We start from the raw sequence: 23316 nt of genomic DNA, 5'->3' as shown, positions 1-23316 counted from the left end.
AACTGCACTCCGTATACCACTTGAGGGGTCATTTTGGTCCTCGCAAGCATAGAAATGACCAGTACACACACATGCGCACGCACACACACACACACACACACACACACACACACACACACACATATTTGCTCGCACGCACACACATGCATATTTGCTCTTTCGTTCTCCCAGAGTATTTCCAAGAAAAAGGTATATAGCATTTATGGAGGAGGTGGTGAAACAGAATTCTTTTCAATCTGCCAGTGTTATTTACACAGCCTCAGAGCCCACTAAAGCGCTGCAATTGCTAATGTTTCAGCATCTATAAAAGATGACTTACTGCGTGCTTGTAAAGGCAGCCATGTTGACAGTGGCGGACACTGGACAGCATGCAAGTACTTTACCTTAATGGTCAGTGGTGGAAAAGGTACAGTACAGACATTTTTCAGGTCAAGTCTGGAATTCAAAATTTACTTTGAGAAAAATTACAAAAGTATTGGCATCAAAATGTATACTTTAGCCTGGGCCGTGGCTCAGCGGTCCAGGCACCTTGGCTGGTAATCCAGCATGGCAGTGTGCCGCGGGTTCGACTCCCGATCCCAACGGCCCTTAATTACTGCATGTCTTCCCCCCCATCTCTCTCCCCATTTCCTGTCAGCCTACTGTCTGTCCCTCCATAAAATATATAAAACTAGATAAAGTGCCAATCGGCACAGGTCTCCACCAGGATTCTTCCTCAGCCTAGTGGGAATATGCGTGCACAGTTTCATCGCAATGGAGGAGTTGTGGCCATTTGCTACTCCTGAAAACTGTAGGAGCCAATCGTGGCCAATCAGGATGGAATATGAGAAATCAAACAAACCTGTCTTGATCACATGACTATGGAGATCATGTGTACGGATTTGCGTGAAATTTGGATAAAATCTGAAGGAGTAATAATAGAAAATGTGTTTGACATATGTCGGCCTCCTGGTGGCGCTATAAAGAGCAGATGTGAAAAATTCCAGACAAAGGTTTTTCCTTGGCCTCTAGGGAGTTGGCATACAAAGTTAAAAACACTTTTCGGCCAGTTATAGCGCCACCTTGAGGCTGAGTTGAAATTGTTCATGTGGCATTTCGTCCTCGGCCTAGTGGGAATGTGGGTGCACAATTTCACGGAAATCAGGCGATGTGTTCATGATTTGCAGCATTTTGTTTGAAACTGAGCACTCCTGTGAACTTTGGAAGCCAATCTTAACCAATCAGGATGGAGTCTGAGAAATCTGAAAGAGCGGTTTCGTTGAATGGCTGTAGAGAGACTGTGTACCAATTTGCGTGATGTTTGGACAAAATCTGTAGGTGTACTGTGCAAAAACTTGTTTTGCACAAAGCGGCCTCCTGGTGGCGCTATAACAGGCCGTTCTGGAAAGTTTGGGGCAGAGGTTCATCGTTGGCATCCAGGGAGTATGTGTGCAAAATGTGGCATCGACCGGGTTAACGGTGGCCGAGATTAGCTGCTAACGGACGGACGGACGGGCGGACACACGGACGGACACACGGACGGACGGACGGAGTGCAAAACATACTCTCCCCCCATGCCTTCGGCCTGGTGGAGACAATAAAGTCGAAAGCCACAAAAAAAAACATATAAAAAAAAGTATACTTTACCAAAAGTAGAAAGTACTCATTATGCCATTCCACAATATTTGCCTCTGAGATAGTAATTAGTATAGAAGTACTGAGATAGTAATTACTAGTATAGAAGTAATGAGATAGTAATTAGTATAGAAGTACTGAGATAGTAATTACTAGTATAGAAGTATTGAGATAGTAATTAGTATAGAAGTATTGAGATAGTAATTAGTATAGAAGTATTGAGATAGTAATTAGTATAGAAGTATTGAGATAGTAATTAGTATAGAAGTATTGAGATAGTAATTAGTATAGAAGTATTGAGATAGTAATTAGTATAGAAATATTGAGATAGTAATTAGTATAGAAGTATTGAGATAGTAATTAGTATAGAAGTATTGAGATAGTAATTAGTATAGAAATATTGAGATAGTAATTAGTATAGAAGTATTGAGATAGTAATTAGTATAGAAGTAGCCTATTGAGTTGAAATTTGGACATGCTCCAGCACAGTACTATAGAGTCGTTTTTGTTAGTTTTCCTAACTAAAGCTTTTCAAATGATTGCAGTGGAATAAAAAAGTGCAACATTGGCCTCTCAGATGCAGTGCACTCAAAGTATTGAAATATGGACACTCTCAAATGCCCAATACCTCACCATTGCACTTAAATAAGTCATATAATTGCACATATAATAAGTCCTCATTAATAATCATGAAAAAATGGCGCAATATTTTTCTACTCTGTCTGTGTCTCATAGGAGGGCTGTGGGCAGTTCAGAAACCGTCTTCCAGTGACATCATCGATGGGGAATACAAGCTAATAAAAACTGCAGGCTTTCTAGTCCTGAAAAGTTGCAATGCGAAAATGGAAGCCATCGTTCTCACGATATGAAAATCTAAACATTTTTGTAAAAAAATCTTGTTTAAAAAATATTAATCTGCCTAATGATGATGTCACTGGAAGACGGTTTCTAAACTGCCCACAGCCCTCCTATGAGACACAGACTGAGTAGGAAAAAATCCTGCCATTTTATCATGATTATTAGTGAGGACCTATTATATGAAGATAGGTTGAAAAGTGGTGAAGTGGTCCTTTAAGTATACAGTACTTGAGTAATTGCACTTTGTTACTTTCCACCACTTCTGACCCGAAAGGTTACTTAATGACGTTGACGTCTCGCGATGAGCAAACAGTTCACGCGACGTTGGAACAGCACGCAGACATCCTCAGGCCCTCTCTCCCCTGTGAGCTAACGGAGGGGATACATAGTGGTCTATGTGACCGTTTTGACAGGACAATAGCTTTCCAGTGTTTGCTCATAGCGTCATTAAAATGCCACTGAGGAGGGAACAGCCCTGGGTTCCCTTGATGAGCAGGACCATAAATCATGTTGGTACAGGGAAACGTTACTCGGTACAACCCCATCATTACCATGGTGAGCGTAAACGCAGGGGCGATAACTCATGGAACTATAATGCTTTGGTGGAGCTGCTGTGGGAAGCTGAGCTCATGTCGTTCATGACAGGCAGAAACGTGTGACTCCATATTTCAAGTTTTTGTTTATTTAGATTTGATTGTAAATCAATGACCTGCCAGTGTTGATGTCGTTGACTAAAACTGACGAAAAAATGATGAAAAACGTTCATCGACTACCTTTTTTCAATGTGCTGGTGAAAACTAAATAAAATCTAAATATAAACTAAGCTATGATGACTAAAACTAAGCCTATTGACAAAATATGTCAATATGTTGACAATTTCGGCAACAAATAAAAACTAGACTAAAATGTTAGGGAGAGACTAGTGGAGAAGAGATACAGTAGAACTAAAAGACAAGTCATTTTATGCTTGGTTGCATGCTGAAAATAGCAAATCTACAAGCTCACAAAGCGTACAGGTATGTTTTATACACATTATTTTGTAAAACAGCAGCAGGAGGCATTCGCTCCGATTCTATTTCAGTCGCATCATTTCTTATTTATATAGTTGCACCAATTTAAGAGCACATGTAATCACACGGGGTCAGAACCACAGTGCATGCTGCTGCCTCCACACCAACGCAGTGTTGCCAAGGAGATGGAGAATCATGTTGTTGTCGCTGTCGCGTGGAAATCTTGTATGTCCAAAACAGTTACTTTTCAGGAGCTAAAAAAACACATTCAAAATGATCTGTGTTCCAATGGATCCAATGTAGTTAATATAGTTATTATTTAGTCACAAGCTGTTTTATTGGTTTGGTATTTATAATAGCCGAAGCCGATACAAGCTCGATAGATCTCGCTACTTTTGTGTGACACTGTACTACAAAGTAGGGCATTAAAGCTGCTCTATGTAACTCTCCTCTTATACTCCGGATTTGAACTAGGTTGCCTGCGTACAGTACGTGCTGACATTACCATTGAGCTTATAGAGCCTGCCTGCTTGCTCAGGGGATAAATTGAATCTTGGTCATCAGGTCACAACTCATGTCAGATCCCATGTGCATGTCTAGGTGAAACATGATCTTTGGCATGATCGAAATGTCTCAAATCCTCTCAATAGAAGAGCAGGGAGACAAAATCCAACCTCCCCAAATGTATGTTACTGTATTAACATACTCCACCATATACAGATCGGTCAGCATTACGTTTTATTCAACAACAACAAAAAAGTTAACATAGTGCCACTTCAAAAGATGAAATATGGAGATACAAGGTCTCTGCCCCGACAACAGGGATGTGTTAACAGCTATACTAAAGTGTCCTCTTGACTGGTTGGTTCCTTTGACAACCTGCATGGCAATCACAGCCGTGCGCACAGAGGGGAACATTAAGGTCAGTCCTTTTGTCTGCCCCCCCCCGCCGCTCTTTTCTCGTAAGTGTGCTTCGAGAGGCGGCAATCAAACGCAATAACGGACGCCGTATATCAATATGGCTTCTCGTTAGCGCTGTGTGTGTGTGTGTGTGTGTGTGTGTGGAGGCGCGTTCGTTGCACTCCTGTGTGAGGATTTACGGTAAAAAAAAAAACCCATCTGCTCACAAAGTAAAGTTATGTACTGCACCTAACCACACACACACACACACACACACACACACACACAATCACATTCTCTTTCAACACGCTGCCCTGCTGCTTTTGGTTTAATCACATACAGCCCTATATCCTTCGTTGTTATGTCGTAGTAGATGGGTCTGTGTTTACAGAGTGTGTGTGCTGAACGTTCAGCTATTTTCAACATTCAAGGTTTCAAGGAAATCATGTATTAGTAGTACAGTGGTTCTCAAGAAGGGAGGTAGGAGTCGAGGCGTTCGACTTTTGGTTCCACAGTTACATATTTTGGAAAATACGCAGAGGCTTTCTTATATTATGTGACAATTATAATGTTTAAACTATATTTAGTTGATTACTTTTGATGCACATTATATGGCGACCCCCAGGCCGACCCACAGGTTGAGAAGCACTGCATGCATTAGTAACTATAGTCCAAAAAGCCGGTTGGGAACAATGCCCATTAGGAAGGGGTGGCCCTCAGGGTATATGCAACATCCCGGGAGCCTCCTCTTGAATGCATGTATAGCATTAGTCTAGGCCCTCAGATTTTGATACCCCTACTCAAGTTAGAAATAAACGCAATCATGTTTTTTATCTTTAGGGTCTCCCATTAATGAAATGGATTGTTGCAAATTTTTGGGGCAAAATTTGTATTTTCGGGGGCTATTCTTTGGAGTAGACCTTTACACTTCCTTCCTGGACTACAATTCCCATAATGCTTTGGTGCACTGCTCCTCCTTGTGGATAGGGGGGTTATGTTTTACTGTAATGTAGTCCAGGAAGTAGTCCATGACATCATGGACACTTTGAAATACTAAAATATCTAAAAACATATATTACCCACATACAAACCCCAGGAAAGGGTTTCTTGTCTCCAAAACATCATTAAAATAAGATCTGGTTGCAAAAGGGGTGAAGTGTCCCTTTAAAACATTTTTCTAAACATATTTGCCAGGGAATTATTCGAAATAAAGGCGCCAGAAAGATTATTAATGTTTTAATGAATGGATTGATGATGAATTGCTGTATTTTGATTGTTTATTCTGATGTGGTACCCCAGGCGAAAAATAAATATATTTATTCCATACTTAAGTACACTTTTAGCACAGAAAGTATGTTAAATATATGCTTGTAGTGTCTCTAATCATATTAATAGTACATTTTTGTTAAATATAATATAAGTGAACATAAATTAATTTGTGATTTAGCACATTTGTGATAAGTTTACTAAATGAGAAATATATTTCAAATAGTACTTAAATACATATAATCACAAATACATTTGTGATGATTATATTTTAAGTACTTTATCAATATATTCACAACAAGTTCTCCTGAACATGCATTTATTGTAAGATGTACTTTAATTATAATAATAAAAAATACATTTGTGATTATTATATTTTAAGCACTTTATCAATATATTCATAGCAAGTTCTACTGAACATGCATTTATTGTAAGATGTACTTTAAATATAATAATTAAAAATACATTGGTGATTATTATATTTTAAGTCCATTAGCAATATATTCATAGCAAGTTCTCCTGAACATGCATTTATTGTAAGATGTACTTTAATTATAATAATAAAAATACATTTGTGATTATTATATTTTAAGTCCATTAGCAATATATTCATAGCAAGTTCTCCTGAATATGCATTTATTGTAAGATGTACTTTAATATAATAATTAAAAATACATTTGTGATTATTATATTTTAAGCACTTTATCAATATATTCATAGCAAGTTCTACTGAACATGCATTTATTGTAAGATGTACTTTAAATATAATAATTAAAAATACATTGGTGATTATTATATTTTAAGTCCATTAGCAATATATTCATAGCAAGTTCTCCTGAACATGCATTTATTGTAAGATGTACTTTAATATAATAATTAAAAATACATTTGTGATTATTATATTTTAAGTCCATTAGCAATATATTCATAGCAAGTTCTCCTGAATATGCATTTATTGTAAGATGTACTTTAATATAATAATTAAAAATACATTTGTGATTATTATATTTTAAGTCTATTAGCAATATATTCATAGCAAGTTCTCCTGAACATGCATTTATTGTAAGATGTACTTTAAATATAATAATTAAAAATACATTGGTGATTATTATATTTTAAGTCCATTAGCAATATATTCATAGCAAGTTCTCCTGAACATGCATTTATTGTAAGATGTACTTTAATATAATAATTAAAAATACATTTGTGATTATTATAGTTTAAGTCCATTAGCAATATATTCATAGCAAGTTCTCCTGAATATGCATTTATTGTAAGATGTACTTTAATATAATAATTAAAAATACATTTGTGATTATTATAGTTTAAGTCCATTAGCAATATATTCATAGCGAGTTCTCCTGAACATGCATTTATTGTAAGATGTACTTTAAATATAATAATTAAAAATGCATTGGTGATTATTATATTTTAAGTCCATTAGCAATATATTCATAGCAAGTTCTCCTGAACATGCATTTATTGTAAGATGTACTTTAATATAATAATTAAAAATACATTTGTGATTATTATAGTTTAAGTCCATTAGCAATATATTCATAGCGAGTTCTCCTGAACATGCATTTATTGTAAGATGTACTTTAATATAATAATTAAAAATATATTTGTAGATTGTATTTTTAAATGCACTCTTAGCATATTTTAAGTAAATATATTTGTAGATTGTATTTTTAATACATTATAAATACAATACAAGTCTAAACTTTCAGTATATTAAGTTTAAGTATATTAAGTACTAATGTGCTATAAATACTGCCAGGTGAAATGGGAGTGGCTAGAGGAAGTCCATTTCCCAGCATACACTGGGGCGCCAAGGACCGTGTGTTATTGTTCTTATTTGTGTTATTATTTGAATATTAGAATGTATACTGGAGTTATGTTATGGGTAATTGTGTTTAGGGTTTTGTTGTGGAGTTATTTGGTGATTTATGTTGTTTTATGTGATTTGTTAGTAAAACCATGAATCTAAATGTCTGTTGGTTTAGTCAGTCTCTCTCCCCTTTTCCCATTCATATGTATAGTAACATGGTTGCTCCAATTAAGAGTTATATATGCAAATGTATACTTTTCTGAAGTATATATATAATATATATATACTTTGGAAAAGTATAAATTTGCATATATTTGCATATATATTATATATAATGCTTCAATTTTATTTGGAGTAAAAAAGTCATTAATTTTAAGTATACTTGTATTAGTTTCAAGTATACTATCAAATATATTTTAAGCGCATTAGTTTGTAATGTTATTATATTAACACATTGGTAGTATATTTTAAATGTATTTATTTAATACTTGATATACACTTATAATACACTATAAAAATACACTATAAATATAATATAAGTATGCTTTTCACTCATCGGAAAAAGTATACTTGGGATACTGGAAGTATATTTTCAATTTAACACTATTTTTTGTCACAAAAGGGTTAAAAAGTATAGAAAAAATATATTTAAGATATGTTTAAGTAGATCTGATAGTGTATTCGAGATAACAAAGTATATTTTAAGCACATTAGTTCATAATGTCATTATATTAACACATTGGTAGTATATTTTAAATGCATTTATTTAATACTTGATATACACTCGATATATTCGAAAATACACTATAAATATAATATAAGTATGCTTTTCAAAAGTATACTTGGGATACTGGAAGTATATTTTCAATTTAACACTATTTTTTTGGTCACAAAAGGGTTAAAAAGTATAGAAAAAATATATTTAAGATATGTTTTAGCACATCTTAAGTGCAACTTAAGTATAAAAAGTACAACTTAAGTAGTTTCAAAATAGCACAATTTAAATTCAAATAGTTTCAAGTACAAATAAGTACATTTAGTATACTTTAAAAAAGTATACTAAATATATTTATTTTTCGCCTGGGACAGTACAGCCACCTGGACCTTTCCCACCCAATGATGACCATCATTAACTTAATGGTCTATTATTATGTCACCTAACCCCATTCAGAATGACTTAAGTTGTGTTTTTCAGGGGATGGTTATTTCTGAAGAAATCTCTCATTTGAAATTAAACTGTAGGCTACTAGATATCTCCATACAACCACACTGGATACTGCTTATAGGGTTCTAGTTAATGCAGTATAGCATATTTGAAAGGAATTTATGTTTTTCTTGTAAATATCACCACAAAACCACCTGCCTGCCTGTCTGTCTGTCTGTCTGTCTGACACCTGTCTATATAATTAATGTCAGCCTGTGCTGCTGCAGTGTTGTACAGATACACTTACTGTACACAGAATGACCAAGATAGAAACACGAAATAATAGTCCTTAGTGTTTGACCAGCTGAGTGCTGGTTTCCAGGCAACTGTGTTAAAGGACCACTTCACCACTTTTCAACCTATCTTCATATAATAGGTCCTCACTAATTATCATGAAAAAATGGCGCAATGTTTTTCTACTCTGTCTGTGTCTCATAGGAGGGCTGTGGGCAGTTCAGAAACCGTCTTCCAGTGACATCATCGATGGGGAATACAAGCCAATAAAAACTGCAGGCTTTCTAGTCCTGAAAAGTTCCAATGCGAAAATGGAAGCCATCGTTCTCACGATAATGAAAATCTAAACATTTTTGTGAAAGAAATCTTGTTTAAAAACTAATCTGCCTAATGATGATGTCACTGGAAGACGGTTTGCAAACTGCCCACAGCCCTCCTATGAGACACAGACTGAGTAGAAAGAAATCGTGCCATTTTATCATGATTATTAGTGAGGACCTATTATATGAAGATAGGTTGAAAAGTGGTGAAGTGGTCCTTTAATCATGATGCCATGAAGCGTTTCTTATCAGTAGCATTCAGTGTCACATTATGTAATCTCATCTTTGTTCTTCGCTCTGTTACGCCGTTCTCTCTATAATTGGTCCTCACCAGTGTTGTGGTTAACACTGTTATTGTACTCGGAATGCCTTTTTGGGACAGAGTAAACTAACGCCTTCATGGTGATTGAGTGAAGACAGAGAGGTTGTTGTTTAGTAGAAGTGTTTCCAATATTTGTGTATTTATTGGTGAAATGAGGAGAACGTCAATGCAGATTAGCCCAGCATAGCTCCACAACACTGGTGGTCACTCTGGTAGAGACGGCGCCCCTCCGTCACGGTGTAAAATAGGGTGGTTAATGGCCGGGGAGGATTTCATTGTTATGTGTACGGATTTGGCTGTTTTCTAGCAGTCCTACGGAATTGCCAATCCGTGTCATTCCATAATCGCAAAGGAAATGGTGGTCCTGCTGTGTAATTTCTTCTTCCTCCCCTTCCGTCTCAACCTGCTCTGGATCTTCATCCCTGGGCGTTGTTCTGTTGTTCTTCAAGTCTCTCTCGAACATTTGAGTCATTGTTCGTTGCATTGACATTGTGCTTCATTTTCTTTTTTTATTTGCATTCTTCATTCAACAAAAGTTGCCAGTATTAATTTCCTCTCGCGTTTCTTTTCTTTTTCTTTTTCTTTCCAGAAAAAAAAGGCGTGTGAATGGAACCAATCAGAACTAACAATTGTGATGATAATGCGTCAGCCAACCAGAAACATGTTTTGAACGTTCAACGGTGGAATTTAATTTGTCGTGGAGCTCGCCGACTCTATCCGGTAATTTGCATGCATACCTTAAGCACGGTCCAAAGGCCGTTTCCGCATCCTCTCTATAACAGATCTTCAACCTGCACAGTAAACGGAGCCTGTCTGCTTCGGTGCGCACATCGACGCGACTCGTGCGGGTGGACTGAACTTCTCTCTGTGGAATAAATAACTGACTGCAGCCGGCTGCTGCATTCCAGATCCGTTCCAGATGCGGGCGCTTTACGTTTAAAAAAAAATGGCCCCCAGACCGTAGCTCTTTATTGTCCTGATTACCTCCACGTGGGAGAAATTTGTATCCGCAATGATTGGCTAGAAACAATCTATGTTTACATCAACACGGGGTGAGTAGTAAAGGACTGGTGTGCCCAGGCCATTCAGGAAGGTTGCGTACAGTGCACCACTAAACTGGAATATTTACTTCAGTTACTGAACTTTCAAGACAAGACTTTCAAAAACATCATTTCAAATAGCTCACGCAATATGATGTGCTGTCAGCTTTCACTATTTTGAATAGTTTCAATACTCACATTAAGCCATGGGTTAGTTTTAACCTGCCACTGGTTAATTGTAACCTGCCACACATGTCAGGAGCCACATATTAGTTTTAACCTGCCACGGGTTAGTTGTAACCGGCCACGCAAGTCTGCGTGCTCGCTAATGCCTCCCGGCGTGTTTAAAAATATCAAGCAAGTTTGATATTTGGCTCTGTTGTCAACTGGAAATCACCCATTCAACAGTATGAATGGGTTTGCGATCTCTCCCTCCGTGCTACAGCCAATGAGAGCACATTACAGCTCACCGTTAGAAATTGTTTATTTTGCAACGAGCTGCATGCAGAACACACAATTAAGACAGATTGTCACCCCCCCAAACCCAGTGTACACATGCAGCCGTACTGTATGTATACGTTGCTTCACTTTGGTAACCCACGTTTGATCGTCATGTGTATCCCAATGGGCGGCAGTGGGTTAGAGCAGCCGCTTGGGAACCGGAAGGTTCCCAGTTGGATCCCGGGCTCCCCCAGAGTTAGTGTCGGAGTGTCCTTATGAAGGCTCATACATACTCCAGTTTTTGGTGATAGGTTATCACCGTTTTAGGTGATAGCTTATAAGAGTTGAGGCCGTCATACTCGTGATGTCCTTAATAAGGATTGACTCCGCCTCCCTGTGGTTTACCCAACTTCTAGACCAATCAGTGAACGGGGTGATGGCTCCAGAGTGAAAACACTTGTCTGATAGTAAAAAACAGAGAGATGGGTCTGTGTCCGCGGTGATAGCTGATCATCACCGCGACTGACGTAATGGTGTAGTTTTCCAACCCTTTAAAAACTACACAGGTTTGGTGATAACCTATCACCAAAAACTGGAGTATGTATGAGCCTTTAGTGTCGGAGTGTCCTTATATGAGCAAGACGCTGAACCCCTATTGCTCCCTATGCCTTGCATATTTATTAGTTTCCTTGCATGGATGAATGTAACGCACAATCTGTGTATAAAGTGATGAAGGCGCTATATATAAAGTCACTATTTACCAACGGTGTGGTGCGCTGCAGTCCTCCAGTGCACATCTGCAGCGCTGCTGTCTCCAAGTATCTGCAAGTATCTGAAGAGGCCTTTTTGTTATGCGCACAGCCTGCCGGCCCGGGCGGACACTCAAGATAGGAAGCCGGGTGGGGGGGTGGTGTTGGTGGGGGGGGGGGGGGGGGAGCGGGGGGCACGCCTCATTAGCTACCATGGCAGGAAACGTACACAAACAAAAGGTCCATTTCCTACGCCACTTTTCATTGGTTCAATATTGTTAAAACCCTCAGACTATATGCAACTATTCCTCTTCTACCCCGGATTTGAACCCGGTTTGCTAAACATTTATATACCCTTGATAATTGATGCCAACATAACATTGATGCTAGTAGAGCCTGCTTGCTCAGGGGATATATTGAATCTTGGCTGAATCAGGTCGAAATGTGTGCCAGGTCATACAGTGTATAGGTGAGACACGACCTTTGGCCTCAACATCTAAATGTCTCAATAGAAGAGCAGGGAGACAATAATCCACCATGTACGGATTCCAAAATAACGAGGTGGGGGGTTTTGGTACCCCACAGGAAACGTACACAGACAAAGGGTCCAGTTTCCTATGCGGCCGACGCTGCGGAGCCGTCTCCCCACCACCACCAGACGCCAGGGACGTGCACAGTGTGTCAGAGTGTCAAGGCGCATACATACTCGGTGATAGCTTATCACCGCGGAGTATGTATGAGCCTTTAGAGAGGCAGGGGCTGAAATCCCTAAGAGGGCACTTTTGGACAAGTAGCGAAAATAGCAGATCTACAAGTACTCAACGCGTCGCAGCGAGCGCTGAGAGCTATTCCCGGGGCGCAACCCGGCACTCTTTATCTACCGGAGACGCGGTGTACGACACGGATTAACCCATTCAGGCCTGATGTCGAAATTTTAAATAAATGTTTTCTAAATCGTGACAATTTTCTGAAAGTTTTGTGGAACATTTTAACGATTTTTCAAAAATAGCAGACCTACAAGTTCATAGCGCGCCACTCGGTGGCGCGCTATGAGCTTTTAGATCTGCTATTTTACAATAACTTCCACGCACAATGCTGCGTTCCATGTTCAGGAGACTTCGGGAAAAAAAGCAATCCAAGACAAAGTACTCACAATTTATACAACAATATACAATTTATAGTAAGAATACAAAATGTACTTGAGTAAAAGTACAAAAGTATTGGCATCAAAGTGTACTTAACCCATTTAGGCCTAATGCCCCGTTCCGACCGGCCAAAGCTGGAAATGAAAGCAAAGCTGAACTCATTTCGAAGCTGCTTTTTTTTTAGAAAGTGGGCGTGTACAAGGGACCTGTCACTCAAGCTGCCTGGACTGCAGATGAGAAAGAAAACGGGCAGTTTGAGCAGATGCGCATTTGAAAGTCTAAAATGTAAAATAGCGACTGTAGAGGAGAAATAATTATATATTTAGTTACATCATACCCTACGTATGGATGAATAAATAATATAATCTTGGTAAACTTGTTTGTAAATAACCGAACGAGACTACGGACCCGATCTCGTTCCTCCCTCTTTTACCCCAGCTGAAGTGCTCGTCTTGGGGTTGGGAAAACCCCCCACTCCGCTCTCCTCCTCCTCCTCCGCCACGAGCAAAACTCTCCGGGCATTTTTTAAAATAGCGGCTCTGTATGTAATGTTAATGTTGATTTAGCAAGAGCATACCGTAGAAATACAATTGTATATATCCAGCACGTCGTAAAAGCAATTAAAACAGCTTATGTTAACGTGTGATTTCCGGACATTCAGTCCCAAGTCTCAAGTCCGGGGAAGGGAGCCCCCGCGGCCCTGTCTGTCTGTCACTGACCCTCCTCTGGTCTGCTCCTCCGGGGAAAACATTGTGCCAACTAGTAGGCTAGGCATACTTTAATTACTTAATAAATAATCAATATCTAAATTGATTAAAATAATCAATATCTAAATAAAATAAATAATCAATACCTATACCATCACTGTGCTGGTGATGACTTTATGAATAAATATAATTCTCTAATTCTGCGAGAGTGTGTGTGTGTGTGTGTGTGTGTGTGTGTGTGGGGGGGGGGGGGGGGGGGGGGTTGTGTACGTGTGTGTGCATGAGTGATATCGTTTACTTAACATTAGCATTAATAGTTAATGGGGCCAGTATATACGTTATATGGCATATATATATACGGGCCATTTATAGCATTATATCGCTCTCTCTCTCTCTCTCTCTCTCTCTCTCTCTCTCTCTCTCTCTCTCTCTCTCTCTCTCTCTCTCTCACACACACACACACACACACACACACGACGACGACGACCGGCTGAGAGCGGGCTTCTTTATGCACTGTTTAGTCCACATTCAGCGACGGACAGCGCCGTTCTGGACTGGGCAATAGTCCGCATCAATGGCTTCGATGAGAACCGGGGCGGGGGGGTGAATGCAGGAACTTCTCCCCAGAAAAAGTATCAATCCACTGGGAACACGGAACACAACCTGTTTTCACCGCTTCGACAACTTGTTTCTCATATAAACTTTAATTTCTATCGATAAAATCGGCTATGGTCTTGCCAAATATCCATTCATATTTCATATACAGCCCATATTTAAAAAGTATTTTTTTAAATGCGGAGAATCGGGCCGGACAGCTCTCGGAGAGACTTTTGGTTTTGTGAAATGACCTAAACTCCGCCCCCTTAAACCACGCTGTGCTCTGATTGGCTACACGCAGCTTTGAAAAGCTCCAGCGTTTCAAAGCAGCTTTAAAGTTGAGTTTTGGTGAGCATGAAAGCAAAGCAAAAAAAAAAAGCTGTTCATTCCAAGCTTCAAAGCTCAAAAGCTGCTCTTCATAGAGATAACATGGGACCACGAAGCCAAAGCAGAAGCTAGCTTGGGCGGTGGAAACGGGGCCGATTCTAAAAACGCCTCTAAATCCTGACCTAAGGTTTCTGAAAAACTTCAAATATTTATATAGCAGCATCAAAAAATTTACATTTTTGAATACTGTACATACTGTACAGAACCCAAATATGGGTTCCCGGCCTGAGGGGGTAAGTAAAAATTACTCAAAAGTTTTCGTATGCATTACAAAAAAATCACACCTGTGTGAACTGAGCGGTGCAAGTTGTGCAACAGTACTGTACTGTACTACACTACACTGTACTTCTCGTACAAGCCCTCCTTCCTGGCCTCTGTGTGTGTGTGTGTGTGTGTGTGTGTGTGTGAGAGACACTGCGCAACAGTGCCATCCAGTGGTATTGCCGAGGTGTTTCAGCTGTCCGTGCTCGGACGGACAGACACACACAGCTAAGGACACACATAGCTGCGTAATGGAGTGGAGGCACCGCTAAAAAAACATTTGAAAATAGCAGATCTAGCAAGCTCACTATAGATTGCCTATTTTCAAATGGCCCAAATGCATTGGTTAATGTATGTCTCGTAATTATAATCTAAATCTACACAGTAACTAAGCAGCTAATTATAAACAAATAAAATAGAGTAGGCGATAAGTCTGTGATTTATGGCACTAAGGCGACGGAGCAGCTACAGGTGCTGGAAGCTGCAAGGAAAGCCATGCTATATCAGCCTAACATGTTTGTCCAGAGGTTACCAGGGAAATAAAGTAAACCAAGTCTGTGCTTTTCTTCTTGGGTTTTGCGTGTGTGTGCGTGCGTGCGTGCGTGGAGAGAGAGAGAGAGAGAGAGAGAGAGAGAGAGAGAGCATAACAATCAATGGCTGTTGGTTTGGTGGTGGCTTTAATAGATGTTTGTGTGCTGTATGCTGTGCTTGCATACATCCACATCCACGTGATGTGAGACGGACCTGGCCCAAACAAAGCCCTTGTGATACTTTTAAGAATTCAAGAATCAAGGCGACGTTTCTCAACCTTTTTTTTCCTTTCATCACAAGGACCACCGGTTTATGAATTAGACGGCGGAGCCCAATTCATGAAACATTTTATCTCTGGGAACCCACTGTAGCCTACGTTGTAAATCCATCATATCATCTCCGTTGGGTGGAAACCGGCCTCATTATGTCCCAAACTGTTACTTTTCAGGATTCAAATTGAAAAGTAGCACAAAGATCTATACAAGCTTGAAACAGGACGCGAATGTTGATCAAGTAGGGCAGGGGTTTTCAACCGGTGGTCTGCGAGGTACCACATATTTTTTCTTTACTTTTAATAACTTACAGGAGTTCTTACTGTATGGTGTGTGTGTGTGATATGAAATGTGAGCTTACCATAATCACAGTAATCCTTAATGATATTCCATCATATTCAAACAAAATCACTGTATTTTATCAGATATTATATTGATATTATAGCTATTTTCTCCAGCTCCCTGTGGTGCATGAACCCCCCACCACGGGGCGGCGGTGGCTCAGGGGTAGAGTGCCTGGATGGAAACCGTAAGGTTGCCAGTTCGAACCCGGGCTCCCCCAGAGTTACTGTCGAAGTGTCCTTGAGCAAGACACTGAACCCCTAATTGCTCCCGATGTGCTAGTTGGTGCCTTGCATGGTTTCCGCTGCCATCGGTGTATGAATGTGTGTGTGAATGGGTGAATGTAATGCACAATCTCTGTAAAGCGCCTTGGATAAAGGCGCTATATAAATGCACCATTTACCATTTACCATTTACTATTGTGTGGGGTGGGTCTATGATGGACAATAGTGGTGGTCCCCAGCTTGCTCTTAGTCAGGATGGTGCAGGTCCCTGGGTCAAAATCAGTTGAAAACCCCTGAAGTAGGGCATTCATTTAGGGAAAAACAACCATGATGTGATGTCGTTGCTATTAGCCAGAAACTTTGTATGTTTTCTTGTGTGCCGTAAATTGAAATTTGTGTCACCTAAAAGTAGCGAAAGAAGCCAATCCAAAATAGTAGATGAGCTATTTACATTATTTTGGAAACATTACTGTATCTAAGTGTATCTGCGGCTTTTATTGAACCAATGAAAAGTATTAGCAGCCACAAGAGCTCGATACTAAATAATCGCTACGTCAGATAAATCAGAAGACAGGCTATTTAATATAATTAATTATGTGGCATCCAAGTCTATGGATGGACTTTTAATGTTTGTTTAGAGCCTAATTATAAATAAACAAAGTCTATGGACTTTGTTTATTTAGGGTAGCTATGATGTAAATTTTGCCAGCCAAGTCTATGGACATTAATGTTTGTTTAGAGTAGTTATGATGTAATGTTTTGCCAGCCAAGTCTATGGAATTGAATGTTTGTTTAGGGCAGTAAATAGCAACATAAATCTACTATCAGACAGGCATTGATTAACATAGACATTGTCGCCTGGATCAATGACAGGTCGGCTCCAGGTGTGCTGTTGAGGGGCGCGGCAACGCAAGCGTAAAAAACCCCACGATCCAGGTCTAGTTAGTCGCAGGCGTGTGCACGGAACGAACACGCGCGCGGCAATTTCACAGGACCGAGCGCACGTACAGTAAATGCTTGCGTTGTCGCCTCTCGGCGTCCGTGTGTCCCAAAAGAATTCCAGTCTCATTCAAAATGAAACACTATAGGCTGCTCATCTAAAAGGACCTTTAGACGTCATCTAGCTGATATAAATACATCTTGTAATACATTGATTTATTTTTTCACAGACATGAGAACATCAGCAGCATGCCCCCAAACATCTGGGTGCCCCATACTTCACACAAGTGGGATTTCTATTTTGCCATTTCCTGAAAAAACATTTTTTAACTTACAACATGGGTCTCTAGGGGTCTGTGACCCCTAGAGGGTCCTCAGAGTTACTGCAGGCGGGCCACCAATGTTTGTGTGACAGGAAGGCTATTTTACATTAACCACTTGAGAACCCTATAGAATTCCTTTACTAAGGGGAACATTAGCCGTGTGCTGCAAGGCGTTGTGAGCTTGTAGATCTGCTATTTCTGGCAAACAGGTTTGGTACTGTAGTGTAGAGGATAAAAGAGCAGATCAAGTATACAAGTTTTCTAAATATTGAGGGTTTAAGTGGTTGCCTGTCTGAAAATACACATGAATCCAACATGGTGCTGTCAAACAAGTCTATAAAGCTATCTGTAGCGAGGGGTCCCTGCTTCATCTCTCTCACAGCGAAGGGGTCCATGGCCTGAAAAAATGTTGAAGACCCCCCTCTGACATAGCAGGTTTCCCCACACGACAACGACGACATACGCTGACCAGGGTGGAAGGAAGGAAGGAAAGGTTACTCTGAGTTCCCCATCATCTTTGCAACTTGAAATGATTAACCGAGAAGCGTCTGTGATGGACGTGTGTGTCTGTTCCTTCTCTAAAGACCACCCCCCCCGCCCCTGTAAAGATCTGACCCCATTGATAAGACTGTAAACGAAACATTCTTTTCCCAGAAGCTTTCCCACTGATTCACTAGAAAGCTTAATTGTGTCATAAAACGCAGGCCCCAATTGTTCTCCGCGCTCCCTCCACACACACTGGAAAGGAATCCGTGAAGAAGAACAAAATGTTTTAATAGGGCAACTGGAAGCATTATCTATAACGAGCACTTTGTACGAGATGATGAGAGGTTGTATATCGTCAGCTGTCGGGTGGAAACCTTGCATGTCCAAAATGGTTGCTTTTCTTTTTTATGTGTGAGCTTGCAGAGCGTAAATTTTCGAATAGCCCAAGTGTAAAATAGAGTAAAAGTGGTTATACTGATGTTGATACATATTAGCTAATGTTGTGTGCGTGTGTGTGTGCGTGTGTGCGTGTGTGTGTGTGAGAGAGAGAGAGAGAGAGAGAGAGAGAGAGAGACTGTGTGTCCACCATTTTGCATTTTCTTCAAAACACACTATTGTCACCTCTCCTACATATTTTCCATCTACTGTAAACGATGCGGAGCCAAAAACAGTTATAATTAAACCCCTAGATTTGTAGCCACAAGTGCTAAAAAGTATTATATTATTATTTTGCGTTTGTTATACAAGACTACACAGTTGTAATGTAAAGAGTTTAAATGTACCATATTTTACTATACTGCATGTACTGTACAGCACAATACCAAATGAGTATTCATTGGTCCATTCATAACTCAAGTGTGTACAAATCTAACCAAGTGAAAATTTGGACAAAGCCACGACCCATTTATTAGTAAAGCGTGCGTGATGAAGTGCTTTACACAACGCCTTAAGAGCATTACAGTAGACTATAACGTACACAATATTAAATACAATTCACAATTTAAAACAGTCATGAAGGATTTCAGAAATAGAAAAATAAGAATGAGATCGAAATGAGAACAAAAACATGAAGCAACAGTGTGTGCGCCTGTACCTCCCCCCCCCCCCCCCCCCCCCCCCGCACGCATGCTTCAGGTCCACTGGGACCCCCACTAACCCTGATGGTACCTGCATGCTTCCCATCCTTCAACATACAACGAACGCACGCACGCACGCACACATCATCTTATCAGGTCCACTCCGCATCTTCATCTGTCTCTTCTGTCACCCACCCTTCTCCCCCCCCCCCATGGAGGACAGACATACACTGACCATTAGCAGCAGAGGAAAAAACGAAAGAAAACTTGGGCTTTGTTTGTTTTGCTTGTAAATGTTTTGGGAATGAGGCCTAGCTCCGCACTGCGTGAGGAAGAGGACAATTTGAGAGTCGTTGTGTGTGTTGTTTGTTTGATTGAGAGAGAGAGAGAGGGGCCCTCGGATGTTTGCCACTTCCTCCACAGGGGGCCACATCACATGGTGTGTGTGTGTGTGTGTGTGGGGGGGGGTGATCATAGGATCATAAGCTTGATTTGATCCGATGTCGTGTTACGCTGGGGGCGTGTTCTCTCCTCCGTGTCATCAGCACCCATACCCATACAGTAGGTGGGGTTGGCGAAAGGGCCTTTCTGTGTGGACTTTGCATGTTCTCCCCAGGTCTGCTAGAGCACTGGTTCCCAAAGTGGGGTCCGGGGACCTCCAGGGGTATACCTTAGGGAGTTCCAGGGGGTCCCCAGCTAAATGATAGTTTGGAACCAAATGGACCCTTATGGGTCTGTATCTCATTATGGGTCTGTAACTCTCAGAGTTAAACTAACATTGATTTTACAATATAAATTCGGGGTCCAAGAGATAGAAATCCCATTAAATGGGGGTCCGTAAACTATAAATGCATGTCAAAACTGAGGGTCCTTGAAATTAAACGGGTTGAGAATCACTGCTAGAGCCGCTAAAATCTTCTCTTATGGGGGTCCCTCCCTAGCATATATTTTCAAATGGGGGTCCGCGGGCTAATTGGTGTCAATTTGGGGGTCCTAGACATGAAAAAGTTTGGGAACCACTGATTGATTGATTGATTGATTGATTGATTGATTGAGTGATAATTGTATTAGACAATAAGATGCAAACAGTACAGGGTACAGTCAAGCACAGTATTGGTCCAAAAGGACAGCACCGAAGAAAGACCTTCATGCGGTCTTGTTTCCATTCGGGTCCCATGCATCCATTCACAATGACAACAGTGACAACAAAACAATTAAGATTTCTCAAACACATTCAATCTACATGTACAGGTTGGAATATAAATACATTGATAAAGGGGGGGGTAAAGAGGTGGGGGCAATCACCTTCTCTCCCTTTGACCTGATGACAGGCCGGGTGAGACATGGCTTACAAAGTCATGGGATAAAAAATAAACACGTTATTTTGGAATCGTTGTTATAGTTTCCATTTCCTCCGCTTAGTATATTCAGCGGGTCTTCTCTTCGTCGTCTGATCTGAGGTCGTTTGGTTGAGTTGGTACTAGGGGTCGCGACCCCCGGGGCGGGAGGCTCGCGCGCTCGGGGAGATTAAGAGTGCTCATTTCGGGGGGTTCCTTGACATGAAAATGTTTGTGTAAGACAGATATAGCAATCAGGTTTTTGCAGAAGAAGACATTTTTAGAATCAACCTCGGGTCAATGCCTCTGCGAGTGAGAGCGCCTGGCTGGAGGCATATCGGTTAGTCTGTCCGGCTGTCTGTCCATCCATCCATCCGTCAGTCAGTCAGTCAGTCCGTCCGTCCGTACGTACGTACGTACGCATGATGTGCATAATAGGCCTACTTCCTTCCATCTCATGAACATGATATCTCAGCATGAGTAACATGAGTCTCCATGTCTCTCCAGTTCTTTTAGCTGCCAGGAATAGTTTAATCCAGGTTACTGTCGTTGCTATAAACGACATTCCCGCCTTTTGTTTTATGTGTTTAATCCGCCGTATTGTAATAAATGAAAATAAACTCCGCCTTCGCCGAGGAGATAGAGACTAGATGGTTTCGTTTTGATGACGAAACCGGAAATCGTCACATGCTGTGGGCTGCTAGGGCTTCTGGGAAATTGAGGCCAATGCAAATTAATGGGGTACAACGCCTCATGGAGACGGGTCTTGTGTGCGTCTTCCGGGTGCACCAAGATGGTGGATGGTGCGATCGGATCACAACAAACCGAGGGACCTTTTTTCACTGGATTTTCGCGGATTAAAAGCCCAAATAATTCAGCGTATGCTCTAAAGGCAATACAACAATCTCGGCAGTGAAGGGGGGTTGATTAAAATGCCGGTTACGCGTGTAAAACAGTCAAACTGATTTATTTAAGAGAGAGCACCAATTATTTGACTTTCAAATTCAAACTCAAGAGATGGCTTAAAGCAAACCAGACTTACTGTACATACAGTATCACCTCCATTTTCATTGTTATTTGTCTTTATGTTATTGTACTGTAATTAATGTGAACTTTCAGACGTTTAACCACTTAAAACCGTCAATATTTAGTAAACCTGAGCTTTCCATGCAGTACTTGGTCTGCTCTTTTTTTCCCCTCTACACCAAACCTCTTTGCAGAAAACAGCGCCTCACAGCGCGAGGCATGTGAGCTTCGCGACACAGGTTCTTCAGAAAACGCTTATAGGATGTAAAAGACATTTGTAGAATCGGCCTCCGGTCTTAATGGGTTAAGTAGTTAAGTCAAAACCACTTCTTCCACCGAGCGGGTCTGAAGCGTGTCCCGGCGCACGCAGAGAGCGCTCACAGCACAGCACAGCGGCGCGGCGCACCTGTGTTGCATCAAAAAGATATGGGCCTCATAGGAAGCGACACTGAAACTAAGTGGCCTCCGCTTTTTGACATGGCACAGAAAGCTAAGGGCCTTGGCGCTGGCCCGACAACCTCCCCCACCTCTCTGAAAAGGAGGAAAAATAATTTCCAGGCCGCCGAATGTCTCGAAAAGCATGTGGGCACGCTATGAAAAGACACGGCACAGCGGGGGGAAAAAAAAGCCCTTGAAGTGCGGATGAAAGCGGTCGCCCTGGTGACAAATGGCACTTGACATGTCAAGCGCAGACTTCAGGCAAAAGGCCCCGCGAAAATGTGCCTTTTCCAGTATCCAGTAAGCCATCGACCCCCATTTTCTTTTTATAATGGACTGGTAAATAGCTTTCAGCTTCACTTATATCTGGGGAAGACATAACCACACAGTGGTGGGAGATTTGTTACTCAAGTGAAAGTAGCAATTCCATAATGTAGAAAATTCAGCGTTGATTTTGTCGACTAAAATGTTCGAAGACTAAATAAAAACTAACAAAAAACTAGAAAAAATTCTTAATGTTTATGGCAGTAAAAGTGCAAAGCTATTGGCATCAAAATACACTTAAATATACTATTTTAGAATAGTAAGTATATAAAATAGTTCTTAAGCGGTTAATGTTTTGAAATAATAATATCAATCTACAAAGTAACTTGTAGACAGTACAGTACTTGAGTAAAAGTCACTTTTCACGCCACTTTGAATGCGTATATTAGTGTGTGTGTGTGTGTGTGTGTGTGTGTGTGTGTGTGTGTGTGTGTGTGTGTGTGTGTGTGCGCTGTGCGTGCGTGCATGCGTGCGTGCGTTGCACTGAGTAAACAGTGAACTGTCCTGCAGACAAAAGAACGGAGCAGTCAGGTGTCCGAGAAAACCCGCTGCAACCTTTGAATACAAAACAAACCCCCCACAACACACATTCTCAACTGGGTGAGGTGTCATTCCATTGTGCACGCGGGGCTACAATGTACACATGAACGTACACACGGACACACGCACATATAAATGCCTTCTGTTGCCATTAAGAGAAAGCCTAATCCTAATATAGCAGATCCACAAGCTCTGTTTAGCATACAATGTCTCGTGAGCTTGTAGATCTGGTATTTTCGATGTCCGTCAACACTGGTGTGCCACTGAGTATAAATCAGGTTTAACTCGAACCCCAAACCCTAAACCTATACAGTATAAACCTCTGTGTGTAATCTTATAACCCTAACAACAGTATGGTTTCATAATTGAAAGCCTATTAACTGCACTAAAAGCCTAACACAAACTGGCAGATACAAAAGACACACAGGATATTTGTAGCTTTGTAGCTGAAGTTGAAACCAGGTCAACTTATTTGTAGCTTTGTAGCTTTGTAGCAGCTACAAATGTCGGATGTATAGCTTTGTACCTTCATCTCGTTGGCTTACATTGAAAGAGAATGGTAGCCTGTATCT

Source organism: Protomyctophum parallelum, assembly GCF_964188405.1.
Source record: "Protomyctophum parallelum genome assembly, chromosome: 15".
Taxonomy (NCBI): Eukaryota; Metazoa; Chordata; class Actinopteri; order Myctophiformes; family Myctophidae; genus Protomyctophum; species Protomyctophum parallelum.
Note: the sequence above shows the minus strand (reverse complement) of the source record.